Source organism: Ceratotherium simum, chromosome 3, assembly GCF_057802395.1.
Source record: "Ceratotherium simum simum isolate JZ-2026a chromosome 3, ASM5780239v1, whole genome shotgun sequence".
Classification (NCBI taxonomy): Eukaryota; Metazoa; Chordata; class Mammalia; order Perissodactyla; family Rhinocerotidae; genus Ceratotherium; species Ceratotherium simum.
In genome coordinates, this window is record NC_141902.1 from 93,202,899 (window position 1) to 93,228,331 (window position 25,433).

A 25,433-nucleotide genomic window follows, 5' to 3' on the forward strand; every position below is an offset into this window, starting at 1 on the left:
ACCTTCAGAGCAGTCCTGCCCGCAGTCCACCCACCGCTTCCAGGCCGGCCTCCTCCTCCCCCATCCTCCTGGTTCCCACCCCACACCCTCCTTATCTCCCTTCACAAAAAGCCCCATTCTCTTTTTTGCACAATACACTTTCACAACAGATAGTCTATTCAGCCCAGAGCCCAAACCATCAGCAACCAAATGCTAGGTTCCTCTTTCCTTCTAGGTCTCTGAACACTTCCAGGGGAGGAGAAATAACCGCACTCTGGAGCTTAACTTCCTGTTTGCCTGGCTGTTAGTCCTGGACTGGGAGCTCCTTGAAGGCCTGGCCTGGGTCTTTGCACCACTGACTGTGGAGTGAATGAGAAGCCTAGGTCTTGATCTCTAAATATATGTTATTGTCTAAAAATAATATAATCATTACAGAAATTTGGTGAATATACTAAGAGACACAGAAAAAAATAAAAATCACCTGTAATTCCAACAAACAGCAATAACTCTTTAACTTGTTTGTATTTCTTTCCAAGTATTTTATACGTATTTTTGGGATAAATATATACGTGTGTACAAAATTATACAAAAATATATTTCTGATGCATATGCAGTTTTGTATCTCAGTATATTACAAACAATTTCCAGGTCATTAAATATTCTTCAAAAATGTGGTTTTTAATAGTCATATAGTATTACATCAAACGTGCATGCCGTAACTTCTTTAAACATTTCCTCATTGTTGAATACTTGGGTTATTTCCTTCCTTCCTTCCGCCCCCTTTTTTTTGTTTGTAATTTTTGCCAACATAAATGATACTTTGATAAACATCCTTAACACATATCTTTGTCCACACCGCTGATTCTCTCTCAGATTTCTAGAACTAAAGTTACTGAATCGAAGGGTATAAACCTTTAAACTTCTCTTGACAAACGTCAAATTACCTTCCAGGTTTAGTATCAATTAGCAGTCTCATAGCAATATGTGTCATCATTGTGGCTTTTATGCATTTATTTGTTTGTAACTGTTTGGTGAAGCTGGCAGTCTCCTGATTATGGTTGATGGCTCATTTTTCTTTTGGTTTATTCTTATATTTATGCAAATAAGGCCAGTTAACTTATTGGTCCAAGCCGTGATGGGAATAAAGCCATGTAAATATGCACCCTTGGTCACAAGGCGGGTCAGAGGAGGTGGGTTATTTGATGCACCCTGTCATTCATTACTCCTGGAAAAATAATTCGCAAATGTCAGATGTTCACCCCATGGATCCGTGCAGATTTTGCTTTCTTTCGGTTTTCCCCACAAACTCTGAGTATTCCTAAATTGTTACCATACTTCTAAAAATTTTGAGTTGCTACCCAACACATCTTCTGTGAGACTCATTAACTTAGTTCTCAGCGACTCTCTGCCAGTTCTGGGTCCCCCTGCCATCTCCGAGCCCATCCTTTCAGGAGCTCTAGGTCCACCTCTGCTTTCTGCAGCCCCTTTTAGTTCAACCCTGAGGTCCTACACCTTCCACTGGCTGGATTCCAGGTGGGAGGTTTAATACTACAAATTGAATATTCGATATTGCCAAGCCACTGATATTTTTCAAAATGTTTGTTTGGTTCTGCCAATGAAAGAAAAAGATTTTAATAATCACCTGCTAATTTCCAGTTACTCTGATGAATATGTCAACTGAAACACTGAAGAGCTGTGTTTCATCCCTTTTCTGAGTTTACAAGATTTCCAGAAATGGAAATGAACATTCTGGAAGGTCTGTGGCATGAATGCATCCTCCTTTAGGGAAATCATGAGGATTAATAAACCTTATAATAACAGACCTCCCTTCCCATTTCAGCTCTAGGAGAAAACAGCAGGGCTTCCAAAATGCCCAGAGGAGACCTCCATCTCCTGCTTCTGCATCAGAACAACTGGTTTCTTTCTCTCTAGTGAATCTAGAAACTTTTTTCCTCCCTGGGTTTGGGCAGGTCAGGCTAAACAGTGGTGTCTGACCATGAGTTTAGGCCCTTGCTGGTACCTCCTAACATTCACACAGGCTTCGCAATTTATGACATACAGTATCATGCATTACATGCCATATATTACCTGCTTTCATTCCTTCCAACAACCCCAGGAGGTGGACATTACCGAAGGTAAAATGGTGTCAGAGAAGCAAGTGGGTCACCTGCCCCGACAGGCTCTCACAAGGAGGCAATCTGTTAGAGAAAAAGATAACGGAGAGGTGGGTGCAGGGGACAGTCGCTCTAAAGAAAAGAAGAAAACAGAGATGCTGAAAGGAACTCCCACCTGGAAACATGAGCTGCAAATTCTGGCTCAGTCACTCCATAGCTGTGACCTTGGGAAGTTTTTAAACTTTTCTGTGACTCAGTCTCCTCATATGTAAAATGGTCAGAATATGACATCTACCTGGCACTAAGGTAACTGAACAAGTATGCTTATCACAGCAGGTCCATAAAAGTGAAAAACTGGAAACATCCCCCAGGGTCAACAATTTGTTTAAACAAATTAAGATACACACATACCATGGAATAATATCATTTGTTAAGAATGATAATGTGAATGTTTATAGACAGGGAAAGATATTTGTGACATATTATGGGCAAAAGTGGTTGCAATTCAGTAAGTATAGTGTTATGCCATTTTGTTAACTTTGTCAAAATAACATATTTACATGTAAAGTCATTCATTTGTTTAACAGTATTTATATAGTTTTATTATTATGTGCATTTACATGTAGATATGTAGCTATAAAATGTCCAAGGATATACACCAAAATATAATGTCTCCACGGGGGGTTCTTTTTCAGTTTTCCTTAGCTCATTTTCAAATTCTTCCACAATGAACTTGTGTCATAAAGAAATAATAGAAATGCGAAATGTTTACAATGCACGAACTGGAACGCTGGTGTCTGCCTGGATCCAGGGGGCTTTTTTTACTGGTGCCAAGTTCATCTGCAGGTTGCTTAGAGAATGAGGAACCCAAGCAAAGGACTAAGAGGTTTTGAAAGATTTAATTCTGGCTCTGGAGGAGTCAGTTAATACCTTTCTCCCTCTCTCTCCTCCACAGTGTGAACTTCTGTCTACTTCTCTCCACCAAGCAACATAGCCAGGTGCTTCTTCCTAGGGGCCCTCCTGGATTGTATGAGGCCCACTCTCTTCTGATTCCTATTTGTTCTTCAGGCAGACTACAACTCTGCTGATCAGGCCAGGCCTTCGTAACCACAGTCTTCATATTCCAGTCACGCTCCTGAGACACCCTGGCCATCTTGATCAGGCGTAGGTGAACCCCAAGCCCAGCCACCGGTTGGGACACAGGGCATCTTAGACAGAACGCTTCTTCCACGGCCAGCTCGTTGCGTTTCTGGCATGGTGAGTCATTCTGGTTTCAACCCAGAACATAATCTTATTTCCAGGGAGTAAGGGCACCTCCCCGTTACTCTCTGATTTATAATAATAACAAAGCAAAGCTACTATGTATTGGCACTTATGCACCAGACACTGTGCTGGGCATGGTCTCGCTTAAGCCTCAACAACCCTGTGACTCTGGTGTTTTCATCGCCACGTTACAGATGAGAAAATCTAGGTCAACTTGCCCAAGGATATGCAGCAAGAAAGACTGGGCCCTGTCTCTGCAGTCCACAGGTCTTCTCACTCCGTTTATAAGTGAGGAAACTGAGTCTAAGTTAGTCACTGAGGGTCTCATTCACTCAAGTTCATGGGGTTTGCAAGCAGGAGAGGCTACCATTTGAACATCTCCCTGATACCCACCCCCTCCCCGACTCATGCCCTGACCTACTCCCCACCCTCCCCTCCCCCACTTGTGCCCTGAGACTGTCCTCACTCCCCACTCCCCTACTTGTACTCCACACTACAGCAAATACTTGTGGTAGTTCCAAGAATCTGTAAGAATGTGCTCTCTTGCCCTGGGGCCTTTGGACAGGCTGTACCTTCCCAGGCATTTGCCTGGCATGGACCTACTCATCTAGATGTAACCTTCTCCAGGAAGCCATCCCTGACTACCCTAATCCAGGTACCCTCTTAGGTGCTTCCTTGGTTCATCCTTGCATGTATCACATGGCATCGTGGCTGCCTGTCTGCCAGTCTGCAAAGCCTCAGCGAGGACCATGTATGCTGATGGTTGCATCCTTAGCCCTCAGCACGGTAGCTGGCACAGAGCAGGTACTCAGTAAGCATTTGTTAAGTGAATGCTTGACTATCAGAGCCTTGTTTTTCTTTGTTTGGAGGATACAGCTTAGGTGCACTAAGTGGGAGGATATAAAATGACAGAAATGTGGCTTCCTGTATATCCTTAAGAGGAGGCAGCGGGCAGGTCATCTGGGGCTCAGTGCGCGGATGCTAAAACCATGGTGTCTTCCTTGCTAAAGCAAAGTCCCAGGCTACGGTTTTCTCACTCCCAGTCAGAAACAAATCATGTTCTGAGTGACTGGAGTCATTGCTCACAGCACTAGGAGCTGGTTTGGGGGGGGTGAGGGGCAGTGGCCTTGGGGCTCCAGTCTCCAAAGGCCCAGGCCGCCGGGCTGGGGGGAGGGGTGAAGAGTGGCAGGTCCTGTCCCCGGGAGGCTGCAGTCACAGGGGAAGAGACAATGGGGCGCAGCATCTGCTCCTCGCTGGGAGAAGGGACCCTCCAGTGAAAAGCCGGGGAGAGCAGGGAAGTGTGGGAGGAATTGATGAGAAGGGGTGGAGCCAAGGAGATGCAGCCGGGAGGAAGGAAGAGAAGGGGAAGGAAGAGAGGAGGGAGGGGAGAGGCTCCAGGCCTTCCTTCCTCTCGATGACCTGGTCCTGAGCTGTAGCCTCCTCTGGCATTGTTTCCTGCGGAAACTCTCGGGGCCCACAAAGGCCCCACGTTTCTCCCCACCCCCTGGCAGCAGCCACAGCCCAAGGGCCAGGCATCCAGCAGGTGCTCAATACTCACTTGAGAAAAAGAGAAATGGGGCCAACTTTGCTCTGGGAACTTTTCCCCTGTCTTCTCCCCACTTCTGCGGAGAAGCTAAGGGCAGAGCAGGTCTTGGGAGCACGCCCGGGCGCCACATGAATAATTGACCCTTCGTGGCGGCTCTGCCCGGTTCTGTCCGAGGACTCCGGACCGGCCCAGCGTCGGAGTCGAGAAGCGGCTCGGAGTGGCGGGCGTTCTGGAGGATGGAGGCCAAGGGTCCCACCTGCCCGGGAGCTGGAGGGAGGCAAGGCTGTGCCCAGCCCCGCGACCCTGCAGGGAGGCGCCAGGGGCCTGACCCCCACGCGGAGAGCGGCCACGCCTCGGCGCCCCCCAGCAGTGAGCCTGGGGCCGGGGCCGAGGCCCAGGCCCCGGGACTGGAGCGCCCCCGAGGCCCGATCCCAAAGGCTCCGCCGAGCCCCTTCCCCAGCCGGGCCCTGGCGCTCAGAGCCCGCGCCGCTCCCTCGAGTCTGCCGTCCAGGGCTCTGCAAACAGCTGGTTAAAGGCTCTTTTACAGTTCAGTGCTCTGCGGGGATGTTTGCTCCAAGCCCATCTGCCTACTTGAAAAATACACAAGTGAGGAACACACCCAGCCTCCACCTCTGGCTGGGGAGGGGCGCCCGCCGCGGCCCCCACCCGCACTTCGGAAGGAACCCGCACCCAGCCGCGGCCCCCACCTCGCTGACACTCCTTTCGGGAGGACGCCCCAGGCTTCCCACGGGGGGGGGCCAAGTTCCCGGGTCCCCTTTGTGCCGGGCCCCCCATTTCCATGCGAGCTTCTGACGCTCCCCCTTCCCCCCGCTTCAGTTAATCTTTGTTCCCCTTTTCTGCTGAGAGGAGAAAAAAAAAAAGAGAAAGAAAGAAAAGGAGGAAAAAAGGCGTGACTTGATTTTCAAACGAAACTCCCACAGCAAACAAAACCCTTTTAGAAAAATAAAAAAGGAGGAAGGAGGAAGGGAAAAAAAGGAGAGAGAAAACCCTGCAGGCTTTCAATTTGAGTGGGAGAGTTGAACCGAAAGAAAGAGAAAGAAAGGAAGAAAAATCCTCTCTGCGGTAGAAAGAGAAAAGAAAACTTGGGCTGACAGGAGGGGGTGTTGGGGGGGTGGAAGGAAGTGAGAAAACAAAAGAGAGATAAAAGGGCTGCTTTTCTGTCTCTCTCTTCCTCTGCGAGCTGGGTTAGGAGGAGCTGTTTTGCATCCCTTCACGTCAGCCCTGCCTCATTCCCTTCTTCCAGGGAGGGAGAGAGAGCGAGCGAGCGAGCGAGCAAGAGAGAGAGAGAGAGGGAGGGAGAGAGAGGGGAAGAGAGAGAGAGAGAAAGAGAGGAGCCGGAGGGAGGGCGGCAGGAGCAGGCGGCGGGCGCGCGTGGAGGCGGGCGGGCGGGCGGCAGGCGCGCAGCAGCAGCCCGGGCGGTGGGCAGCCAGGAGCCCCCGGCCCGGCCCCGCCGAGGGCCCCAGCGCAGGAGCCGCGCCCGGACGCAGGGTGAGTGTCCCGCCGGCCCGCGGCCCCCGGCCCCGCAGCCCCGGGCGGCGCGCCGGCGGGGGCGCGGGGGCGCGGGGGTGGGTCGCTGCGGCGGCGGCCGACCCGCCCCCGCCTCTCCCTGGGGACGGCGGCACGCAGGCCCGCGCCGCGCTGCAAACATGTCGTCTTTCCCTTTCACTTCCACATTCCCTCATGCCGGAGAGCTGGAGGGAGAGAGGGAAAGCCGGGGAAAGAGGGAGAGATGGCGTCTGGGGGGGGGTCGGGGAAGGGGAGGAAGAGGGGGGGAGGGGAGGGAGGGAGGGAGCGAGCGAAAGAGGGCGAGAGCGAGGAGAGCGCGCGAATGAGAGGGAGAGGGAGAGAGGGAGGAAGAGAGGGAGAGAGACAGGGAGAGAAGCAAAAATGAAAGGAAAGCGCGGCGGCGGCGGAGCGGAGGCCCGGGAGGCGGCGGCGTCTCGCGGGCCCGCACGTGGGTGTCCCGGCGCCCGGCGCGCTCCCCCCGCGCCGGCCCGGGACTCAAAGTTTCACCCCCGCGCCGCGCCGCCCCGCCCCTGCCGCTGCCCACAAACTTTATTCTCCGGGCGGGTGGGGCTGCGGCGCGTCCCCGCCGGCCGGAGGGCTGTCGGGACGCCCTCGAGGGCAGCCGGCTGCCACGCGCAGGGCGTCGCGAGGCCCCCGCCTGCCTGGCGTCGGGGCGCCACGGGCCAGGGACCTGTTGAAGGCGCTCGCCGCCTGGCGGGGTCCCCACGGCCTGTCTTTAGCCTCCCTGGTCTCAGTTCCCCTTCCTTGTCGCCCACTCTCTCCATCTCCTCGCGATCATTTTCCTAATTGGACAGAGCTGTGGGGTGTGATCGTCGGCGGCAGATTAGGGGCCCTGAGGCTGCCAGGTGGGCGCGGGAACCCGGGGACCGACGGGGCAGCCCCTGCGGGCGCGCAGATCCCACAGATCCGGCCCTTGTGCCACCGCCCCCCTAACCGCGGACTTGCCAACTAGTGCGTATCGGCTTTTTTTCCAACTTGCCTTTTAAGATGACTTTTATGGTCGCTGCAACTGCTGCTTCCTTCCAGTCTGAGCTGTAGTTTGGAAAGATTTAAGAGGCCAGGGAGGTGCTTGCGTGGGTTTTAACTAACCTGAAACGGTCATTAATGTATTTCTAAGCTCTGCGATGGTTCGAACCAGGCACAACCGTAGCCTGGGCGCATTTTCACAGGGGCACTGCGAGGTGCTCATCCTTCTCGGTCTGAGCGGTCCAGTGAGGGCCCGTCCTTGTGGCCCACCCGTGAGCTGCCCGAACTGCTAAGGGCCCCGGAGCGCCTTTATTTCTGTGCAAAATGGAAACTCCCAGGCGGCGTAGACCTAGAGGGGACATAACCAGTTCCCGTGGGCGCCTGGGAAATTCACAAAATTCCCCCACAGGTGTGTGGAGAGGGACTTTGCACCCTTGGGGGTCACCCAGCCAACTTTGAAGCTGCTCTTTCAGTCCTGCCTTTGTACACATGTAAGTAAAAACAAAGTTCATTTCTGCCAAGGAGAGGGCCCGGGGCCTGCATCCCTGTGGCGCCTTCACTATGGGCTTTCAAAGGACCTGCTGAGCAGGGTGGAGGAGAGGAAGAAAGCCACCCCTAATTGTCATTAGACATTAGAAAATGTGTTCTTTAGTGTTTGTGATCAAAGCCATGGGTCTGTCTGGTTTTCATTTTTGAGACTTAGTATGGCTGTCCCTTTCTTGTTTGTTTTAAAGCAAATGTTATTTTCTAGAGCTTTGCTGGTGGTTTTGTCAGCTGGCCTTTGGGCCACGTGTCACCCTTTGCCCAGCACCTGCGGGTCTTGGAACAGGACCTCTGATTGATCACCTATAGTTCCAACGGCATTAGTGCTCCAATAACCTGCAGGACTCGGCTTTCCTGCATGAGGGCAGTGTGGGGAGAGCTGCTTTCTCTTGGGTAGGGGGAATTGGACATTTGGGTCACATTTTCTTTCCTCCAGGCTTCCCTGGTTGCCTGCGTGCCCATGGAGGGAGATGTAGTGAGTTGAAGTGGGGGCAGAGGCTCCCTCTTCTCAGAGCAGATTCCTGGGTGAGTTCCTGTCCTGTGGTGTGTGGCCAGCAGACCATTTGTTCTGTACTTGGGTCACTTCCATTCCAAACAGGCATTTCTACAGGGGGGGACTTATTTTAGGCTCGCTGGCTGGAGACGAGAAGACAGACAAGGTCTGGAATGGTTTTCAAGTTGGAGGAAGGGAGGCTAATGGGACCACCAGAGATTTTGCATGCCTTCTATTTTAGGTTTGCCTTGTGGCCCAGAGATATTTCTATCAGAGTTGTGCTTGGAAAGCTCAAATGTGAAGTTAGAAGGTAGTAAATATATAAAGGAGGAGTTGGGTGCATCTCAGAGGATGCTCCTCATCTGGCTTGCTCACCCTCATATCCCAGGGCAGGGGTTCATGTTGTTGAGTTAAGGAATCTGTGAATCAGCTGAGTCTCATGTTAATGGTGGTTGATCCCAGTCCTCAGACTTCAAAGCTGGAAGAGGACCTTAGAGGTTATCTAAAAGAAACTGAGGCATGAGAGAAGCTCCATGCCTGAGATCCCACGGCAAGTAGCAGAGCCAGCACTCCAATGTGAGCTTTCAGAGTCCATTCTCAGTGCTCTTAACAAGGCCACTGCTTCCTCCCTTCCTGCTGGGGAATCCGAATCAGGCTCCATCCAGAGAACATGGCTATGAGAACATGAAACCATGGGCTTATGCTACTTGCATGAGACAGGTAAATTGAGTGCCTTGTTTTCCAGGTGTGTTACACATACTGTTCTGGAGGACTTGGTGGGCCGGCATGACTCCTGGGGGAACCAGGTGCTTCTGGCTGCTTTAACACGTACTTCTTCATAGTCCACCAGTTCAGCAGGGCAGCCATTTAGTGATCAGGATGTTCCCGAGTCACACAGCACTTTTTGATCTGGAATACTTTCTTCATGCTTTGTACTTGTTTGTGATTTATTTAGGATTGGTCCAGGGAGGGGGGTGGGGATGTAAGGAAGGGCCGGAGACCTGAACTGATCTCTCTTTGTAGATCAGATCTCCCACTAGAACGTTAGGTCCTGAGGGTGGATGTCCTTCTTGGTTCATTGCTAAGCCTCTGGGCCTAGAACAGGGCCTGGCACATAGTGGGCCCTGAATAAAGACTTGTTGAAAAAATGTACTGGACGTTAGGAAAAAGATTTTCCTCCTAGAAGGAACCCATGAGTGATACACAGAGGCAGGACAGGGAGGTGATTGATGGGAGCTGCAGAGTTTTGCAGTGAGTCATTGCTTCAGACAAGTGCCAGACAGGTAAGGCAGGAGGGGCTGAGAAGAGAAAATCCGAATGGGGTGGAGCTCTGGGTGGAGACTTGTGTGCAAAACAATAGAGAGGTCTTGAATTGGACTGGATATGGGGAGAAGAATAATAATCCTATATCTTGGGCCAGGCTAGGGTAAGTGCTTTGTGTCTATCATCTCCCTTCGTCCTCGCAGGTGCTAGCTACTGCACTTATTCCCATGTGGCAGATTGGGAAACTGGAGCACGGAGGAGTTGAGGAACTCATCCAAGGGCACAGAGCTGGTATCTGAACCCAGGCAAACTGACTTCAAACTTTGCCTCCCTAGAATGACGATGAGGTCAGACGTCTCTGCCCACACCAAGGAGCTGCGCATTCAGAGCTTTGGAGTTCCTCAAAAGGATGGCAGCAGAAAACCTGGAGAAGAAATTGTTGGTCTGCAGCAGAGTGAGGCGGGTCAGGGAGCGTGCCCTCTGCTTCCTTTGCCAGGGCCTCACAGTGCCTGAAGACTGTAAGGGAATGCTGATTTGGGGGACCTAACTATTCCCCAAGCAGAGTGGCTAGTACCAGATCAGGATTATTCTGCACTTGATAAAGATTTAGGAGATTTTTTTTTTGAGATTGCTTTTCAACTTAAGTTTTAGTTGGCACGTATTTGAAACTGGTAGGAATTTTAAAGCCAGAAATGTCACTGTTGGCCTTGGAGGCCTCCAGAAGCTGTTTTCCACAAATGTAAACCTCACCTTCCTACTCCAGGATGCTGGTCCAGGCTATTCCAGACCACAACAACTACCCTTTTATTGACAGTGCGCTGGTCCCATCCTGGTGGAGCATCCAGTCTCCCTGGGAGACAGACATTAAATTAATAATTACACAAATACTCTTTAATTACAGTTGTTATGAATGCTTCAAAGGAAGAAGTACAGAGGCCATGGGAGCTGATAATCAGAGAGGACAGGGGAAGGGAGGCTTTCCTGAAGAAAGGGCATTTAAACAGCCATGTGAAGGGTGGGTGAAGAAGCTTTAGCCAGGGTGGGACAGTCCATTCACCTTGATGTCAACCCCTGCTACTCTGTATGTGGTTTGTGCACGAGCAGCAGCATCACCTGGGAGCTAGTCAGAAATGCAGAAACTCGGGTCCATCCCAGACCTGCTGAATCTGCATTTTAACAAGATTCCCATGCAGGGTAAGGTCTGAGAAATGCTGATGGAATCCAAGTGCTGAACTGGGAGTTTCTTGGCTTTGCTGTGAGTGTGTTGGGTGACTCGGGCAAGTCACCTCTCTGGGTAACGAGGGCATTAGATCGTCTCACAAGTTCCTCTGGCTTCTCTGAGCTTCGGCTTCTGTTGGTTTGTGCTGTCTTCAAGCGTATCAAGGGTGAGGACACAGCATTGTCCTCTGCGATGTCTTTGGTGGGGCCAGCAGACACTAGTCCATGCTCTGGTCTGACTTCAGTAAACGGCGAAGAGGGGCCAGACCGCCAGAGCTTTGGGGAGGGATCAGAATAGTTCAAAAAAAGCATGTGGAGTTTTGTTGCACAAGATTTGATGTGAAGTGTGAGAAAAACTGGCAGGAATCAAAAGGGCTTTCAGGAAGAAAGGTGTAACATTTCTGCCAAAAAGCGGAACCTAGAACGAGGAAAGGAGGAACCTGAGCGACAGTTCTGTGCATGTGAACATAATACTTGAAGAACTGCCGCAGCATTTCATCCCCCAGATCCTCACATCGCTGTAGGGAGGACCATAGGGCTGAAACCAGGGGTCCCTGACCCCTGCAGTCTGTGGGTGGGCTGCAGTTGCACCTGCACCTGTGTAGAGGGTTACGTGTCTGTGCACTTTTCTGGGGAGAGGACCCATAGCTTTCACCAGCCTCACCAGGGTCTGCGTCCTCCCAGAACTAGGGGCAAATGCCTTTCTTTTTTTTTTTTTGCCGGGGAAGATTTGCCGTAAGCTAACATCTGTTGCTAGTCTTCCTCCTTTTTTCTCCCCCCCCACCCCCGCCAAAGCCCCAGTACATAGTTGTGTATAGTTGTGAATTCTTCTGGTTCTTCTATGTGAGCTGCTGCCACAGCATGGCTACTGACAGACGAGTGGTGTGGTTCCATGCCCGGGAACCAAACCTGGGCCGCCAAAGGGGAGCATGGCGAACTTTAACCACTAGGCCATCAGGGCTAGCTCGCAAATGCCTTTCTTGACTAGTCTCACCCAGCTCTTTTATTATATAGCACTTACTCTGCGCCAGGCACTATTCTCAGCACTTTCCATTTATTAGCTTGTTTAGGTTGAATAACTTTTCAGAAGTCACACACCTAGTAAGTTTCAGAACCAGGATTGGCACCCAGGCAGTCAGGCCCCAGAGTCCCTGCTCACAAAGCCTACCCTAGTAACAGGGCAGATGGAACTGTGGGGGGCTTTTTTTGGTAGAACAGAAACTGAGATTACCAACGCCCCCACTTTACAAGTGAGCATCTCCCAATTGTTCAGGCAGAAAACAGAAAGGATTTTTCCCAAGGAAACATGTTACGAATAGCATCAGGTTGCCCGGCTAGCCCATGAGAGCCTGTATCACTATTGGGCCCAACTCATGCTTGTTTGCAGAGAAAAGAATTACAAAATAAGCCCACTGCAGTACTGCAAGCTAAATTAAAAATTCTAGAATCAGATAGAAGGTGCTTGAAGAATTGCACTGTCAAATAAGGGGGGTGAGGTGGTAGCAGGAAATTGGGGTAGATTCTGAAAGGAGGGATTAAGGGATGTTAGAGGCCAGCGCAGGGCCAAATGTATGTGGAGTCAGCAGCTTCAAAAGGTAAAATGACTGGTTTTTATTACCTACTAATTAATGTGTGTAGCTCGCAGACCTGACCCTTCCCCCAACCCTAGTGCCTCACCCCAAGTACAGAGGCCTTTTGTCTTCTCTTTTATTCATTTCTGTGCTATTTGAATTTTTATCAGTATGTATTATCTTTATAATCTATGTATTTATAAATGGAGTAAAAAGACTATTAGAAGTGAGTTGACCTGTAGGAGAGTTTTGATTCTCTCTTCTACAACCATCATCATAAAGGAGTTTCTGATATTAAGTAAATATGCTCTATTGTGTGCATATTTCGGGCATACTGAGAGAACTGTTGGAAACAGGAGGATTTTCAGTGCAGCCAGAAGCTGAGAATAAGGGATCACATTGTGGCCCAACTGGCTTCCCTTTCTTCTTTCCCTTCCCCCGGTGTGTAATAAACAGGGAATCAAAATCAGGTAAGAACGGTCACTATAGGGAATGCAGGAATGTCCACCCTCCACATTTCCATGGGAAACTATAACTTCTGTGATGACTCTTGGTTATGTATGGTTTGTCTTCTGAGTGGTGCCTGAATGCCATCCCTGACCCCATCCCATTCCCAGTGGGGCAGCGGTGGAATGGGCTTCCAGACGGGCAAGGCTGTCCTGCATGTGGTTGGTAAAAAACAATAGCCAAACATGAGTAGTTGTTTATGCACCACATCAGAATGTCCTCGTAAGGACCACGTCCAAGCTGGGCTCTCAGTAAGCATCAGGTACCCTTTGGAGGCTGGCGGAGCTGGTTGGTTAGCCCCACCCCATGATGTCCAATCCTGGGCCCCTCAGGCCCACAGCCTCACCTCCCATCCATCCACTAGCTACAGACCCCTGTGGACTTGCCATTACCCGGAACCAGAACACCTCTGAAATTCTGAGCTCTTCCTGTCCCCCCACTGCACAGCCCTCCTTGAAGTAGCCCTGCCCACCCCTGCCCTATGCCTACCCACCTAGGCCACGTGCCCACCTTCAGCCCCTCCCCTCGTTCCCGTGCCCTGCCCTGGCTGCCTCCCTAGGACTGTGGACTGGGCCTCCTCCTCTGCCCCAGTTCCCTACTGCAGCTCCAGACACACCTGTCACCCTCTCCTTGGGCCCCACCTCTCCCCAACCCCCATCCTGCAGTACCTCTCTTCACCCTAGGGTGAAGAGTCCACAAAGAAGAGTCCACCTTCTCTGTCCCTACTTCCTCTCTCCCCGCTCCTCTCCAGCTCCAAAACAGCAGAGTATTTCACCACCTACTCCAACCTGCCCTCCCAGAAGTCCCTGGCCACCTCCTAATCACACCTGGTGGCATGTTTTGTGGCACCTCTATTTACCTGCCTTCTCCGTAGCAGGTACTGTCATGGAGAGTCTTGCCCCCAGTGGGTTCTGGGTCTCCCTCCTCCCTCTCTGATCCTGCTTTTTCTGCCACTCCCCATTTTCTGGTATGCTTCGGTCCCTCAGCCACGGTTCTCTGCTGCTTGCTTCCCTTCCGTGTCTAGGCATGGCGAGGACTCTTGGCTATGTCCCTGTCCTCCTGTCTTCTGTAAACAGCCTAGAGTGGGGGTACATGAGTTATGGTTTGGGATATATATGGATTTCTTTCTACCATCTTATTTTGGGCTTTCTGTTTCTTTTTCTGATTCTTCTCTGTTCATTCTCTCTTTTAAATTAATTGAAAGGTTTTTTTATTTTCCTTTCCTTTCCTTTGCTTTTTCTCTTTACTGCTTTGGAACTTATACAGTCTATTTCTATTTTTTTAACACATGCAGACTGCATAAGATTTAAAGTTAGTTGATGTCTATATCTTTTTCCAAACAATGCAAGGACCTTGAGATGCTTTAGGTAAAGTCACTGTTGTCCCTGCTCACATTCAGTTGTCATACAGTGGGTTAGCTCCATCTTGTTTCACTCTTTAATACCACAAATTGAGCATTATTTTTAATGTTCTATATGCTTCGTTAACCTTTGCTTTGATTTTCCACCTATTTACCATTTTGTTGACTCATATTTCTCCTTGAATCTCAGGCCTTCTTTCCGGGATCAGAACATCATATGGTGAAGGTCTTTTAATCAGAAACTTTCAGTTCCTGTTTGGCTGAAATTTTATTTCATCCTTATTGTTAAAAGATTGTTTTGCTGGGTATAAAACATTAGTTTGATAGTTATTTTTTCTTAGTATTTAAAGGTGGTATTCCACTGTCTTCTGGCTTTCGTTGTTGATGTTGAGAAGTTGGTAGCCAATTATTGTTCTTTTTGGGTAATTTCTTCTCTCTGGTTTTTGTTTTGTTGTCAGTGGTGATGGTGGCGGTGGTGGTGGTATGTGCACGCACGTGTGTGTGTGTGTTTTGCAGTTCACTATAGTGTGTGTGTGTGTGTGTGTGTGTGTGTGTTTTGCAGTTCACCATAATATATTTAGGAGTGGATTTTATTTTATTTGGCTAAGGATTCATTGGGCTTACTGAAACCAAAGATTGGTGACTTTTATCAGTTCTAGAAAATCTTCAGCCTTTATCTTTTTGAATATTGTCTCTCTATCATTATCTTTTTCTAGACTTTCCTTGGGAACTCCAATTAGATGTATGTTAGCTCTTATTCTATCCTTTACATCTCTTAACTTCTTTTTTATTTTCAATCTTTTCAATCTTTTGGGTTTTTTGTAGCATTTTCTGGGTAATTTCTTATTTGTCTTCCAGCTCATTAATTTTCTCTTCGTTTATTTCTAGTTTTCTATTTAGCCCTTCCACTGAGGTATTTTTAATATCAATATTAACTCACAGATTTTAGTATATTTGATGTGTTTTAATCCATTGCAGTTATTCTCTTTGGTTCTTGTCTTTTAAGTTTTTAATCTGGATTATTATATTTTTTATTCCTGTGTTTCTATTTTATCCTTTTTCAGATATGCATGATCTTATCTTTTAATAATCTCTTACTCCTTACTTGTGTTTTTAAATCCCCATTTTATTTTCTTAATCATATTAAACATACTTATTTTGTATTTTGTATCCAGTAATTCCAGTATCTGAAGTATTTGCAGGTGTAGTTCTGTTATTTAATGCTTCTGCTGACTTCCACTCATGAGGGCTTATTTCTTTATGTGTTTCATGATTTTTGATTGTGAGCTTATTTTCATTAGAATTCTATCTGTGAGAATTCTTTGAGGTATGGGATGAGAGTATATTCTTCCAGAGAGGATATGTGTTGCCTTCTGCCAGACACTTTAAGGCCCTACAGATGGGTCCATTTATTTATAATTCTTAGCTTGCAGTTTTGAGGACCAGAGCCCAAACCCATGAGGGCCAATGACCACAGATTCTCAGAGGAGCTGTTTTTTTAAAACTCCGCCCACAGCTAACACTAAGCCATATTACTTCCTTCCTGACTCTATACCACTAGACACCACACTTTGTCCCATTGTTCTCTTATTGCCAAATGCTTTCTCTCCATATTTGGACAAAGTCCATTCCATATCAGGTCCAATTAAAAACTATGCATCTTCTGACCCTTCCCCATACCATCCCTTGCAGAATTAATGGATTCTTCCACATTCATTGGCCACTCTCACCTAACCTCTTAGTCTGACAATGTGTGTGTTCAGACCCCACACTGGACTCTGAGCTTCTTGAAAGCTCAGAGCTGTGTCATTTATTTCTGGAGCCCCAGTGCCTGGCTCACTGTTGGGCAGAGTAGTTGCTTAATAGATACTATTGATTGGACAGAATTTATGACAAAATCAGTACTTCTCTTCTTGAATAGTAATAAAAAAAAAATCACAAGCCCTAACCTGGCGCATCATCTTGGACAAGTCTAGTTCACCTCTTTGGATCTCGGTGTCCTTGGTTGTAAAATGAAGGGATGCTTCTGAGATCTCTACTTTCCCTAAGATACTGAGATTCAACGTAACTGTCAGTCAGGATAATGTGGATCAACTCTTGTCTCACAAATAGAATGAAGGGACAGGAGGGCCATGGAAAGAGCATGATTCTGAGGTAACGGCATGAGCTGGAAGAAAAGAAAGACAGGACTCAAAGGTAAATTAATATGAAATAAAGATGGCATTTTAAAATTTGTGACTTGAGACAACTTGATGGCTGTCTAAAAAATAAACACATTATAACAAAATAAATTTCAGATGGGTTAAAGATGGTAAATAGAAAAAGTGAACTCAGGAAAAATACTTCCTAAAATTTACTTAAAACTCAGAAGCCATAGAAGAAAAGATTAATATATTTGACCCTACACAAGTAGAAAATTTCTCTGTGGCAAAATCAACGTAAAACAAAGTCAAACAAGTGTCTTACTTATCAAAACTGGGAAAACATTTTTGCAACATATATCAGAGGTAGAGCTTATTTTCTTAATATCTAAAAAGCCCCTACAAATCAATAAGAAAAAGACCATCGACCCAATTTTTAAAATGGGCTAAGAATGTGGATGGTTCACAGAAAAGGAAATATAACTGGTTCTTAACCACATAAGAACATGGTCAGCCCCCTAGTAATAAGAGAAATGCAAGTCAGCTCTACTATGGAGAAGTGACAGTGGGAACAGATACTCTCGTAATTGTTGATAAAGTATAAACCGATACAACCTATATAGAGAGGATTTTGATGGTACTTATTAAAATTAAAAGTGCACAAGTCACTCCACTTCTGGGAATTCCTCTCACAGATATGAGCATACATGTGAAATGATGCATTTTTCAAGATAGTTCATCACATCATTGCTCGTAAAAGCAAAAAAAAAAAAAAAAAGGAAACAACTTTAATGTCCATCAGTAGAGAAGTGGTAAATAAATTACCCTACAACCACACAGTGCAATTCTGTGAAGCTGTAGAAGAGAATGTGAAAGCTCCCTATGTATGGATGTGGTTGCCGAGATATTTTCTTAAATGACAAGGTAAGGAACAGCATGCCTCGCTATGCAGTAGTTCTGCAAGGATACCTAGGGTTTACTACAGCAAGGGCTCACTTTTCATTGTGTACCTTTTTCTACATTTTGAATTTTGTATATACTTGTGCATGTACTACCTAATTTAAAAAAGTATTTTTAAAGAAGGAGGTTAGGGTGGAAGGGAGGGAGGGAAGAAAGGAAGAAAGCTCTCACCTCTGCTGTGCGTTTTCACATGGGCTATTTTAGTTACTCTCCTCAGCAACCCAAGCGAGGGTACCATTTTTATAGACCAAGAAACTGAAGCTTGGAAGTCTGAAATGACTTGCCCCAAGTTCATGGAGAGAGCCTTGGAAGCTGGTGTTGAATCCAGTTCTCGCTCCAGAACCGTTGGGCTCATTTCTGTAGGTTTGTATTTTCTTGTTTCATTCCTTTATTTATTTATTTATTTTCTGTGTGTATGAGGAAGAGTGGCCCCTGAGCCAACACCTGTTGCCAATATTCCTCTTTTTGCTGAGGAGGATTAGCCCTGAGCTGACATCTGTCCCCATCCTCCCCTATTTTGTATATGGGACGCCACCACAGCATTGCTTGATGAGCGGTCCATAGGTCCACGCCTGGGATCCCAAAGGTCCACGCCCGGGATCCAAACTGTCAACCCTGGGCCGCCGAAGCCAAGCACCTGAACTTAACTGCTACGCCATTGGGCCAGCCCGTTTCCTTCCTTTGTTTTATTTATTTATTTTTTGAGGAAGATTGTCCATGAGCTAACATCTGTTGCCAATCTTCCTCTTTTTCTTTTTTTTCCCCAAAGCCCCAGTACATCATTGTATATCCTAGTTGTAGGTCCTTCTAGTTCTTCTATGTGGGTTGCCACCTCAGAGTAGCTCGATGAGCAGCGAATAAGTCCACGCCCAGGATCTGAACCGGCGAACCCCGGGCCACTGAAGCAGAATGTGTGAACTTAACTGCTGTGCCACTGGGCCAGCCCCATCCTTCCTTTAGTTTTAACTGACATCTCGTTGGTCAGGGACCAATGGCTGTACACCATGGCCTAGGCTCACCCCTCCCGGGGGGGTGAGTGTAAGGTTCCATCCTGCCTCCTCCAGCTGTCTTGCTGGCTCACAAGTGCCCACGGGGCAAAACTCAGGCAGTAGGTGTCGGAGCCAGCCCAGAACCCAGCCAGCCACATCAGACACAGTGAGGAGGATTAGGGATGCGCTTTGCAGTCCCCCCTTTGAAATTCACAGCTTTTATCAGATTGTCTGAACCTTAACATTATTTCAAGGGAGCTTTTATTACTGTCTGTGAGCTGGCCTCAGGTAGATACCAGCCACTGCCAGGTGCCAAGGGAGCTCTTTCTGGGGCCTTCACTTTGTTTAATGGCAGGGAAGTTTTCAGGGCTAAAGGCACTTGGTACTTGGAAGAATCTGGAAGAATAGCTTTTTGTTTCTATCTTTCTATTGAGAGGTGCAATTGGATGGCATCTCTTTAATTAAAGGGAAGGAGAGTAGTTTTTTGTCTCACAGAAACACTTGTGCTGTTTTCAAAGCACGGTATTGTCTGCTTCGTCTTTGCTGAAGAGCAATGCTGTATGGAGCACAAAGCTAAAGGTGTTGGCCATATATAATATGAGGCTGTAATTTGTAGGATACAGCTTCACCCAGGGAGAGAATTTGATGTCTTTAAGAGATACAAAATCATCCAGCACCACCTGTCCTCGTGTGCAGTGTCATATTTATTTTCTAAGTTGGAGTCATTTCTTAAGAAAGAGGCAGGGTCCTTTGGGGCTGAGGAATGCTCATGGGGGTAGGAAGTCTTCAGGATGCGTGGACCTGAGCTGGCGTGTCCAACACCCTGTCACTGTGCTAGTTAACATCTTTATGAAGGATGCATCCTAATGACCCACCCTGTCCATTTTTGTTTGTTTGGCCAGCGGAAGTGGAAGTGCCTTGAACATCACAGAGCTGTGCCCATATCAAGTTTGCACTCAGCTATTTGCTGAATGCACGAATGGGTAGGAGGCACCCAATAAACCTTTCCCAAGGGATGCATTTTGATATTTGAGATAGACTTTAAAGCCTTTGATTGTAAAGAGGACTGGAGAAATGTAGACATCTCCCATTGCTCTTCAGGTTTTCCTGACGCTTGAATAATTGAGTCCATGCCCTGTGGAATTTTTCCTCCCTGGGCTCTTGGTCATCTCTCTCACGCAGAGGCCAACTTCCGTAAGTGGTGCACTCTAAGTACTCTTAACGTCCTCCGGAGCCTTCCACTCCATTATCTTCTTGTGTTCTTGCTCATTATCTGGGAAAACTTCTGTGTAACATCAGCTAAGTTCTCTTGCTTCGGTTACAGAGCGTGTCAGAATTTCTCTTCCAGACCCCTGTTTGGGAGCTTTTATAACTTGGTTGTAAAAATTCATTCCCTGTCGCTGGGTAGATTAACAAATCTCAGCTCAGGAGCTGGCCTTTTATTTTTCCCCTGTGAATTCACTGTCTAAAGAGATGGCGTTGTCGTTTCCTTTTTTTTTTTTTTTTGTGAGATCAGCCCTGTGCTAACATCTGCCAATCCTCCTCTTTTTCTGCTGAGGAAGACTGGCCCTGGGCTAACATCTGTGTCCATCTTCCTCCACTTTATATGGGAGGCCGCCACAGCATGGCTTGCCAAGCCGTGCGTCGGTGTGCGCTTGGGATCCGAACTGGCGAACCTCGGGCTACCGCAGCAGAACACGCACACTTAACCACTTGCGCCACCAGGCCGGCCCCTGTTGTTGTTTCCTTGATCGAGGGGAAAAGGAACATTTGTTTTGCCTTTCGCGCCTTTGCCCCTCTGCTTGCTCTCATCCCCCCCCCCAGGCGGCAGTTCCTCAAAGGGCCTAGACTAGGGCCTGGACTGACGAGTTGGGTCCGGGGTGTCCTGGGGGATCGGGCTCCGTGGCTCTCACCCTCCTGCACTCACTCGGGCCTTCCGGAGGATTTTAATTCCTCTTCACTGGAAACCACCTCTTAGTCCTTGAAAATATCCTTAGGTGGTTTTAAGATGTCTTTGTCTAGTTTTGTTTTATTTCAGATCAGTTCAGATTTGAATGTCCAAAGAATGAACAGTCTCTTGGATATCTTCCTTTTGTTTTTCAGAAAATAGCTTTTATTGATTTTTTTTCTTGTTACAAAGAGATTTATGATTATCATAGAAAATTTAGGAAATATAAACAAGCAAAAAGAAGAAAATAAAAACCACCTATAATTATTAATATTTGAGTATATTATATACCCTTCCAGCATATATTTTTTAATTTAAAAAAATGAGGGGCCAGGACCGGCCCCGTGGCTCAGCGGTTAAGTGCACGCACTCCACTACTGGCGGCCCGGGTTCGGATCCCGGGCGCGCACCGACATACCAGTTCTCAGGCCATGCTGAGGCCGCGTCCCACATACAGCAACTAGAAGGATGTGCAACTATGACATACAACTACCTACTGGGGCTTTGGGGGGAGAAAAAGGAGGAGGATTGGCAATAGATGTTAGCTCAGAGCCGGTCTTACTCAGCAAAAAGAGGAGGATTGGCATGGATGTTAGCTCAGGGCTGATCTTCCTCACAAAAAAAAAAGAGAAATGAGGGGCCAGCCCGTGGCGCAAGCAGTTAAGTGCGCGCGCTCGGCTGTGGCCACCTGGGGTTCGCCGGTTTGGATCCCAGGTGTGCACCGACGCACCGCTTGGCAAGCCATGCTGTGGCAGCCTCCCATATAAAGTGGAGGAAGATGGGCACGGATGTTAGCTCAGGGCCAGCCTTCCTCAGCAAAAAGAGGAGGATTGGCAGATGTTAGCACAGGGCTGATCTCCTCACACACACACAAAAAAACAATGAGATCATACTGTATGTACCATCATGTTAGTTTTTTCTCTTTTTTTTGCTTTTACTTAACAATGTGTTATTAAAATTTCCATTGTGTTAAACATTCTCCTCCAATTTCTTTAAAGGGTTGCATAGTATTCTTTTGAACAGGTGGACCATGATATATTTAAGCAGTCTCCTACGTTGAGGTTGTTGCCTCTTTTTCTCTCTTACAAAGAATGCTGTGGTGAATATCATTGGGTATTTTTGCCCACAGCCTTGATTCTTTTCTTTGGATACATTTCTAGAAGGGAATCACTGGGCCAAGGGCACATTTTAAAGACTCTGGATTTAGATGCTCAAATTGAGCTCCAGAAACATTGTACAGTACTTTTGATTCCTTTAGGTGAATACTAAGTCTTGTTCTTTTTTTTAAAAAAAAAGACTTTATTTTTTAGAGCAGTTTTAGGTTCACAGCAAAACTGAGGGGGAGGTACCCAGATTTCCCACGTACCCCCTGCTTCTACACGTGTATAGTCTCCTCTGCTGTCAATATCTCCCGCTAGAGTGGTACATTTGTTACAACTGATGAATCTGTATTGATACATCATTATCACCTGATGTCCATAGTTTACATTCAGGTTCACTCTTGGTGTTGTACGTTCTGTGGGTTTGGACAAACGTATAATGACATGTGTCTATGACTATAGTATTGTACAGGGTAGTTTCATGCTCTAAAAGTGCCCTTGAACTTTTTTTTTTATTGAGGTCATAATAGTTTATAACATTGTGAAATTTCAGTTGTACATTATTATTTGTCAGTCACCAAATAAATGCGTCCCTTCACCTCTTGTGCTCAGCCCGCAAGCCCTTCCCCCTGGTAACCACCAAACTGTTCTCTCTGCCCATGTGTTAGTTTATCTTCCACATATGAGTGAAATCATACAGTGTTTGTCTTTCTCTGTCTGGCTGATTTCGCTTGACTTAATGCCCTCAAGGTCCATTCATGTTGTTGCGAATGGGCCGATTTTTTCTTTTTGTATGGCTGGGTAGTATTCTGTTGTAGATATAGCTATACAACATCTTCTTTATCCAGTCATCAGTCGATGGACACTTGGGTTGCTTCCACTTCTTGGCTATAGTGAATAATGCTGCAATGAACATAGGGGTGCATAAGCCTCTTTGGATTGTTGATTTCAAGTTCTTTAGGTAAATACCCAGTAGTGGGATAGCTGGGTGATATGGTATTTCTATTTTTAATTTTTTGAAGAATACTGTTTTCCATAGAGGCTTCACCAGTTTGCCTTCCCACCAGTAGTGTATGAGGGTTCCGTTTTCTCCACAACCTCTCCGTTTGTTATTTTCTAAGTCTTATTCTTTTAAAACCTGGTTGTGTGTTTTTAAGACACCACTTTCCAACTGTGTCACACATGTTGGTTCTTAAGAGTGACTGGCCTGGGAAAGGCCTGAGATACCCAGGGTACAGCTGACCTGTGAAAGAGAACCTCTCATTCTTGCCCCTTTGTTTGCAGTGGGACATGAGGGCTGAGGCCAGAGGCCTTTCTTGTCTCTGACCAGGAAGTTGGGCAGGCCTATGGCTCCCCAGGGAGACCGTGAGGTGCCCATCCTTAGGGTGCCTGGGCCAGAGCTGGCTTTGAGGATTCCAGAGTGTCTCAGGGAACTTAGGTCTTTCTTCCAAGAGGATGCTCAAAAAGCAAACATCCTGCCCCAACTCTGCACACCAGGGCTGGTCCTCCTTGGACCAGCTGGGGTGGTGTTTGTAGGGGTGGGGGAGATGGAGGATTTCCTGTGCAGGCCTCAGACCCTGCCCCACGGGTCCTGCCCAGGGGAGGGCCTCTGCGCAGACCTGCAGCCCTGGCAGCCCGACTCCTCAGTCATCCCCTTGAGGGGCAGGAGGCAGGTTTGATGGAATTACTGAGGAAGTGACATTTGCTTAGGCTACACTGGGTCTTCCTGTTACAGCTGCTCGCTCGCTCTTCCTCCTTTTCTGCTCTCTTCCTCTACCATACCAGTGCATTCTCTGTGGTAATTGCTGAGGACTCTGAGGACCTTTCCTGCTTCTTAGCTTCTTTCTTGCCTCTTTGCTCCTGGTGACACCTGGGCTGGTGCCCACCTTCTGGACCTGGCACGTCCGAGCACATCACCGTGCTTTCCCTGCACCCACTCTGCTCTGGAGCCCAGCCCTTCGTCACCCTCCTGTCCAGGCGGTGCTCTCCTAGCTGAGGCCCAGTGCCAGCCTGCCCTGCTTTCTCAGGCGTGGTGGGAAGGCCACAGAGGCTCAGGGAGGCCCGAGCTGCTTCCCCCCAAGAGGAACACAGCATGCCAGCTGCTGCCCCTTGGGTTACAGAAAACAAAAACACAAACCACAGCCCCTTGAGATGAAGGACGATTCCGTTTCTATGAACCTGACAACTCATGTGCTGAGACGACAGGCGCGGGTTGGGAGAGGGAGGCTGGAGGTTTCCCCTGGGGTGGGCTTTGTTTAAAATTTAATATGTTCTTCCTTTCTCTCAATGCGCCAGCCACGGCTTCTAGCTCCTTTGTCATTTTAGCCCGTTATCTGTCTGGTGAATGAGATCTCTTATCTGCCCAGTCCTGCCTCTCTTCCCTGAGCGGCCCATCCCCATCCCACACTCTCTACACACACCCCCATTTGTGACACAATGTTCAGATCCCATTCTGCGACCTTAGATTCCAGTGAAACTTGTCACTTTGCTTCTTAGCCAATTAAGATTTGGGGAAAACGGGAGTCCACTTTTAATGGTGTTGGACCCACCAAAGGCACAAGGAGTGGGCAACTTAGTGTCCTGTGAGAGAAGGTGTGGCATCCCGCCCTTAGCAGTGTGGGCACTGTTGGGTCCAAGGGTGAGGGTCTTGGCTCTGGGTGGCCTGAGACACAGTTGAATGTTTGCTCTTGTGTGTGTTCCGGCTTCTGACCTGGCACCTTCTGGGCCTTGGGGAGCTCTGTAGGAGGGAAAGGGCATCAGACACAGAAACACAGAGCTGCTCTTTTCCCCATAGGCAGGAGTGGATCTAAAAGATCGCTCCCCACTGAAGTGGGCTCAGAGGCAAGGGGAGGACCTTACTCCAAGCCTCAGGATCAGAGGAGCCGTGGCTTTTCAGCTTGGCTTGCCATCTCCTGGCCCCAGTGATCCACAGCCTTGGTTTCGTGGCTGTGAAATGGGTTCATGAGCCTGCCCTTCATAGCTGTGCTCTGTGCTGTGTAATACATGGTTATCGTTATTGCCTGTGGACTGTAGGGCTGTGAAGTCAGGGGAGAGCCCTGCGCTGTCCTGAAGCCTCTTTTCTCTTACAAATTTCTCTTGGTCATCTCTTTATTCCTTCATTCAATCAGCAAACATTTTACCAAGCACCTACCATGTGCTAAACTCTGTAACATAAAGGAGAACAGCATGGTCTCTGTCCCCAGCGAGCCCTCAGCTAGAAGGGATATCAGATCTGTCAACAAGAGCACAGGAAGTTAGCTCTGGGAACATATGAGGGTAGGGAGGTGTGTAGGGGAGACCTCCTGGTGGAGGTGGTGTTTACCTGAGTCTCAGACGGGGGAGCAGGGACATTCCGTCAGGGACCAGGACGTGCAAGGGCAGAAAGAACAGGCGCATTTGAAGAGTCAGTGGTGGTTTGGTGTGGATGGGAGGGAGGGTATGTGGGTGGGATGGTAGAAGATGGAGCTGGAGGTTTAGGTAGGGGCCGATCTGAAAATGTGTTCAAAGGCTTGGACTTCATCCAGAGGCCTGGGAGAGCCACCAGTTGGTTTTGGGCAAAGATGAATCTGGCATAAACCAGGGGACTTGGGGCTTGTGGTGTTGTTAAATCCATGTGGGGAAATCCCCTTGGAAATGTTGATCTGAGAGTTGAGAAACCTCTTGGAGGAATAAGTATAGTACTTTTGCTTGTATTCCTTCTCATTTCACCTAAAATTTCCGCTTTGCACCAGCTGTTTACAGATAATTTACAAAAACATGTTTTCTGTGCTTGATTGTGTTTCTTAAAACTCACCAAGAAATAACCCCGAGTCAAAATTTTCCACCAGGGTTTGTTCTTAATACATATTTATAGTCACTGAATTGATTTGAGAATGTAGGAAGGTCTGCTGAAATGTTGCACAAGTGCATGACATCTTCAGGCTG

The 25,433-nt window shown here is 47.9% G+C and overlaps 1 protein-coding gene and 1 long non-coding RNA gene across 6 annotated transcripts in view; one reads left to right on the forward strand and one right to left on the reverse strand.

The window, feature by feature from the left end:
• Nucleotides 1-584: 584 nt before the first annotated feature.
• Nucleotides 585-5,689, reverse strand: LOC147917688 (uncharacterized). The gene is made up of 4 exons (XR_015551633.1): nucleotides 5,610-5,689; nucleotides 4,915-5,489; nucleotides 2,068-3,360; nucleotides 585-1,204 (listed from the first exon to the last, which is right to left on the reverse strand). It is a non-coding gene; the product is annotated as an uncharacterized LOC147917688 (long non-coding RNA).
• A 613-nt stretch (nucleotides 5,690-6,302) lies between these two features.
• The window catches only part of ZNF710 (zinc finger protein 710), a 66,559-nt gene continuing 47,428 nt past the window's right edge, over nucleotides 6,303-25,433 (forward strand). The window contains exons 1-3 of one of the 5 annotated variants that reach the window (XM_087428945.1): nucleotides 7,151-7,907; nucleotides 8,396-8,484; nucleotides 10,051-10,233. The gene's annotated coding sequence lies outside the window, so the exon portion shown is untranslated. Of the gene's footprint in view, nucleotides 6,412-7,150; nucleotides 7,908-8,395; nucleotides 8,485-10,050; nucleotides 10,234-25,433 lie in introns of those variants that run through there. The other 4 variants (XM_087428948.1, XM_087428946.1, XM_087428944.1 and 1 more) reach the window with 4 other exon arrangements.